This window comes from Podarcis erhardii, assembly GCF_964252035.2.
Source record: "Podarcis erhardii genome assembly, chromosome: Z".
NCBI classification, from domain to species: Eukaryota; Metazoa; Chordata; class Lepidosauria; order Squamata; family Lacertidae; genus Podarcis; species Podarcis erhardii.
The window spans coordinates 41,996,356-42,002,355 of NC_138504.1; the positions used below are offsets into that span (position 1 = coordinate 41,996,356).

The following is a 6,000-nucleotide window of genomic DNA, read 5'->3' on the forward strand; positions in this document are numbered from 1 at the left end:
TAATAATAATAATAATAATAATAATAATAATAATATAATGTAACAAGATGATGATTGTGTCCATCAATTTCTGTTAGATTGCGCTGAGTAAGGCACATGTGAAAAATGGTGATGTTCCCTGATTCACTCAAGGTGAATCTCCTGAATAGCCAGTCTTGCCAAGATTATCACCCTGAGCAAGACAGGATAATAGGGTGCTTAAAACACCTAAGGAGAAAGGGAAAGTGGCAAATAGGCTAGGCGATGCCTTGTCTTCAGTCATTACTTGTCTAATAAGGACCATTGGAGGCTTGTGGCCTTTTCTGCAGTCCCTTAACTCCTTTAGCTGCTCATTATCCAGTTGATGACAATCTTAAATTCTTACGTTATAGCTCTGAGGACTGTAATTATGAGTGGTGATGAGTCCTCTTTATGCCAAGAGGGCTTTAAAAAAAATGTATCAAAAACAAGAGCTGTAGTCATCTCCCTGGCAATTTTATCTCCCTCTTACACTCCCCACCCTTTTGCTTTATGTTCCAGGAGAAAAGGTCAGTCTATCTTGCTAGCATTCCCTAGCTCAGAGTGTTCCAACACAGAACCTTCCTCTTAAAGTACCTCTGGTTCTCTAACCTTGTTCAGTGCCATGGATGAATATTTAGGGGGGAAATGTTGCAAGGGAAAGCTGAAACTTTTGAAAGCTTTGCTTCTCTTTTGTTCCAGGGACACATTATCTGTATGCTCCTTGATGATTTTCACATGTTCCTTGATGACTTTACGCTGAAAACTGCCCTGAAATCTATGGATGAAGGGTGCTACAAAATTTTAATAATAATGATTTTCATCAGAAATATGTAAAAACAGGGAGATGTCTGCAACAGAAAGACATTTATGTGAGGGAGGCATGCTTTTTGTTTGCCTGCTGAAGGGAGCTAAACAAGGATGCTAATAAATGCACATGCAACACATAATTATTCTGAATAAATCCAGTCTTTGGCAAGCAGCCTGCAGGAAAGTGACCCCAAATTCACACTTAACAACTTTATTAAGGGATTATGATTCCTGCCGTGATTCCTACGTCATGGAGAGTGGGCTTAGTTCACTGCTGGAGCTCATGCTAAAGGCCTCGGGCTCAGTGCCTACCACTTTCGGGTACTCCTGGGAAAAACTTCTGTCTGCAGCCCTGGAGCACCACTGCAAGGCAGCATGGGAAGTCCTGAGCATGAGGGACCTCATGGCCTGACTCAGTCTAAGGCAACCTCCTCAGTTTCCATTTAGATACAGCGCTTTCTTTGCCACCAAGACGACTGAACTTCTATTTTTAGGTCAAGGACAACAGTTCTGTGGTAGAACATGTCTTTTGGCATGCAGGAGGACCTAGGCAGTGTTTCTCAAACTTGGGTCCCCAGCTGTTGGACTACAACTCCCATCATCCCTGACCACTGATCCTGCTAGCTAGGGATGATGGGAGTTATTGTCCCAAAACAGGTTTGAGAAACACTGACCTAGGGTCACTCCTTGGCATTTCCTAGGTAGGGCTGGGAAAGACTCCTGTCTAGAACCCCAGAGAAGCACTCCTGATCACTGTAGACTTGTGCTTCTCAAGATCCACCCCCCATGGTCCGCTTGAAAATTGCTAATGGTATTGCTGGACCATATAGTGATTTTTCTGCCTGTTGGAGCAATTGTAATACACTGTGCTAGATGCTGTATGAATTTTAATTTGTATTGTTTTATTTCATTACAATTTGCCTTCCATAGAATTCAAATTGTAATACACTCCAGAACGAATTAAGTTCTTAACCCGAGGTACCACTGTACAATACAAGAAATGCAAGAAACAATAGAAATATAATTAAAACAGATATTAATATTTTAACGCAAACATACAGTGGATCCCAGGTGGTCTACAGACCATGGTTTGGGAACCTCTGGACTGAACAATACTGAAGTGGATAAGCCAGTGGTCTGACTAGGTATAAGGTAGCTTCCAAAATGGAAAAGCTGTCTGTTAAAGTACACAAGGAAACTCCTTGGTAGCCCCATAATGTGTTATTACAATAAAACACTGCCCATTTTTATCTAGCTGCTAGCCTATGCACGTGTGCTTTAAGCACATAAGAGCCTGTTGGATCAAGCTGGATCTATGAGGTCCAGCATCCTGTTCTCTCAGTGGACATTCAGGTACTTGTGGGTAGCCTGAAAGCAGGACTCAAGAGCAATAGCACTCTCCCCACTTACAATTCTCAGCAACTGTCATTCATTACATCCTCTGACAGTGGAATGAGGAAATCTTCTCATTGGACTTTACTCAGACTACCTTCATTGGAAGCAGTGTTAGAAACTGGGAGATGAAACTAGGTGCCATGTGGCTCCTGGGACCCGGGGCTTGGCAGTGAGTTGCAAAAAGGACTCACTGATGAATGCGTTGTTGTGGTGGTGGGGAGCTCAACCCCCATGACTACTGTGTCCTAAAATCTCCACCATGAAAACAAAAATGTTCTGCATATTGAAAACTCATCTAAGCTGATTAATTTGTTTACTCCTATGATCCTCTCCTACACATGCCTTTTTTTTCTGAAACCCATTTGCCCTTCGGATGTTGATGCTTGCAAAATGCTGCCCTTGGTTGAAAAGATGGAAGCTGCACATTGAAAACGCGCTCTTGCTGTAAGCGATGATTTATATTTCAACAGAATTAAGCCTCGGTAGGGTCAAAGAGGACCCACTGATCTTTCCTTTATAATCCATCTACAGTTGAAGAAGGGATGGGTGGAAGGGGTTGAGCCTGTTGTGAAAGTGATATGCCTTCTCAAGTTGGAATTTGCACAAAGCAGTGACAGACTAAATAGGAATCCTTAAAACTACACAGTGCCAAATCTAGACATAAAAGAGATAATGTTCTTGGGATCAGCCCAGATGCTTGAGGTGAAGGACAAGATGGTGTCCACAGTTCCATGTATAGAAGCCAGCTAGCCTAGGTCTCATCTGCGCCATATTTTTAAAGCCATTGTAAACAGTCATGACTTCCCCCAAAGTATCACGCATACTGTAGCTTGTTGATAGTGGTGTGGTGTGAGTTGTTAAAAAAGGTAAAAGTAAAGGGGCCCCTGACAATTGAGTCCAGTTGCAGACGACTCTGGGGTTGCGGCGCTCATCTCGCTTTACTGGCCGAGGGAGCCGGCGTTTGTCCGCAGACAGTTTTTCCGGGTCATGTGGCCAGCATGACTAAGCCGCTTCTGGCAAACCGGCGCGGTACCTGTTTATCTACTTGCACTTTGACATGCTTTCGAACTGCTAGGTTGGCAGGAGCTGGGACCAAGCAATGGGAGCTAACCCCGTTGCAGGGATTCACCTTCTGATTGGCAAGCCCAAGAGGCTCAGTGGTTTAGACCACAGCGCCACCCTGGTGTGAGTTGTTAGGAGACTCCTATTCCCCTTATGGAGCTATATTTCCCAGGAAGCGGGATTGATTCCTAAACTTGTTTGTTTACTTTTGCAAAAAGTGTAACTCCAAGGGAACAGCATCTTGCAAAATAAAACCATGCTGGATGTTGGAAATAGCTTCCCCAGACAATATTTTTCTAGTCTACTTTGCACCAGGTGCTATCTGTAAAGTGACATAAGATCATAGCTTTGTTCAGAGATATGCTGTTGAAAAGTGGCAAACACCTGAAAGTGACCTCAAAACTTTAAGCAAGCTGAATTGCATGCTCTTGGGTTTTGTTTTGTTTTTAATACTGTTTCCCTCTCCCTCCCTCTTAAAGAATTACAAATCCATGTTGTCATAGAAACTACAGAGGTTGATTGAAACACCTGAATTTAGAAGCATTTTTAGGGGGGGGGACCATAAAGAAAGACCCACTATCTTAAGTCACAGAGAAAGCTGGCTTGATTTATATAACTGATGCTCTTATTTTTACACAGGAAGAATATTTATTCGCATATTGTTGGGGAGTTGACTTTGACCTCAAATGTCTGAGCTTTTCCGTTTTCATTTGAGGCTCCAGAAATAACCTTGATTTGGTTCAGGGATAAAGAGCATGGTGGAATTCATTTGTTTTAGCCTTCCTCACTCAGGGAGTAATGCATATTGTGTAATTAACTTGAATGGGTTTTGTTTCTTGACAAGCTTTGTCTTTGTGTGTAATTATAAGTGTGCATCAGAATTTGGTCGTCTACTTTTTTTTAAGATGCATTTTAGGGTCTGTGGGGGTATGAGAACCAAATACTCTATAATGTGTATAAAACTACCCCTCCCAACTCTTTGCAAGGAATACTGTCTCTCCTGTTCCTTCAATTTCCTTCCTCCTTTTTTTCCTCTCTGACTGGTAATGCAATCATTGGGCCTCTGGGGGCATTGTGAGATTGCACTACAGAGCATGCTCCTGAGCACCTACTGTGGCTTTGGTTGGAACGCGTGGAGGGAGTAGATTAGGCCTCTGAAACGCCTTGACAAGAATCCCAAAGGCCTGCACAGACAGACTTGAGGTATGAGCACTTCCAAGTTATATTTTAAAGGGCTGGTTTCTCTCTCTCTGTCTCCCCCACCCTTGTCCTTGGGAGGGTATTTCGGAAGGAAATGCCTCTGTACTGGAATAACTCTAGCAGCAAAGCAGTGCCTTTCTGTTACCAGATCCTTTTATCTACTCTGCTGGAAGGGGGTCCTTGTAGCCTGGAACCTTTTCCATTTGCACTGAATGGCAGAGCTGGCTCCGAATTATGAGGCATACCTCTGTTTTACTTGAAGGCAAGCTGCTCTTGCAAACGTTTATGGAGTCATGCCTCAAAGCAGGCAAAGCCATGCTCAAAGCAGCTAGTTGGTTGCTGCTGCTGCTGCTGCTGTTCTGTCTGCCCAGCTTTTCTCATTCTTTGCTATAACCTTTTCCTTGTCCATTGCAAATTACATTGTTCTCAACCTTTTGTGTAAGGGGCAGCAAGAATGTATTTTGAGAGCTCCAAAGAGTAAATAGCACAAGAATAACTAAAACCAACCAGCCAGACAAACTAGGGCTCTAGGGGATTTTGTGGCTACTTGATTAGACATGTTGCTTTTTAATGCAGGATTTCGAAATAATTGCTTTAACTGGACCTTATCCCTTCAAAATGGCTTCTGTGTATTAATTTTAAAAGTATAAATGGTCTTCTGTTTTACTCAAACAATAATTCCAAATATGCCCAGTATTGGAGATGGAGCAGCAAGCTCTTATGGTGCCAAACATTTTTATTTGAAGTTGGTTTATTATCCTGGATGAGGTTTGCAATACTACTTTCTTTTGTATGGTAAATAGTTTTCCTCGCATAAAGGTAAATAAAAGGTAAATTGTGTGTACAATGACTTTTAATGGGCCTGTCTTGGCTTTGATTTCCTGATTGTATTGATAGAAGTGTGGTTCACTTGAAGTTAGAATCTGTTATGTTTAGAAAACAATTTTAAATGTACCTGGCTTTGAAGTCGAAGAGGACCTAGTTTAGAGCTGAGCAATGTTGCCACCAAGTCATCTGTGCCTTTTATAGTGTTCACAGTTGATTGTATTTCAGTCACACTTAAAATTGAGGCTATTTTAGGCTGGCAGGCCCAGGTGAAACTAACACTTTTAAAAACCCATGTGCTCCTCTGGATCATTTGGGTTAATGGTTTTCTGCAGGGTTTCTGTGCAACACGGCTGGGAAAGCACAAAATAAGGAGGGAAATTCACTAGAACTGGCCAAGCACTTGTGACTGGCTGTCCATTCACAAATCCAGCCTTTGAAGTGTTTGGTTTCAGCCTTTTGTTTTACTTTCATGAGTCTCCCAGGTGCCTGCCACCATAATCAGGTCAATCACCTTTGGATAACATACTGCGGTTACAATAAGGTGAAATAGAAGTAACTGTGCTTTCATTTTGTTCCTTGTTGAAACAGGCCTCAGCCTCTGGCATCCATCTTGGAAAAACAGCCTGAGTGCTGGAGCTTGTTCTGTTTTAACTTCCTAGACAAAATTATTCACCTCTTCGCCTGCTGTGTTGCATTCTTCACCCATTC

At 42.4% G+C, this 6,000-nt stretch overlaps 2 protein-coding genes across 11 annotated transcripts in view; one reads left to right on the forward strand and one right to left on the reverse strand.

Annotated features, from left to right (window-relative positions):
- The window catches only part of SLC31A2 (solute carrier family 31 member 2), an 833,895-nt gene that overhangs the window by 47,189 nt on the left and 780,706 nt on the right, over positions 1-6,000 (reverse strand). The window lies entirely within an intron of this gene.
- The window catches only part of EHMT1 (euchromatic histone lysine methyltransferase 1), a 143,311-nt gene that overhangs the window by 19,958 nt on the left and 117,353 nt on the right, over positions 1-6,000 (forward strand). The window contains exon 1 of one of the 9 annotated variants that reach the window (XM_081847455.1): positions 4,335-4,467. The exons of 7 other annotated variants lie outside the window; for them this stretch is intronic. The gene's annotated coding sequence lies outside the window, so the exon portion shown is untranslated. Of the gene's footprint in view, positions 1-4,334; positions 4,468-6,000 lie in introns of those variants that run through there. One more of the 9 variants, XM_081847460.1, reaches the window with a different exon arrangement.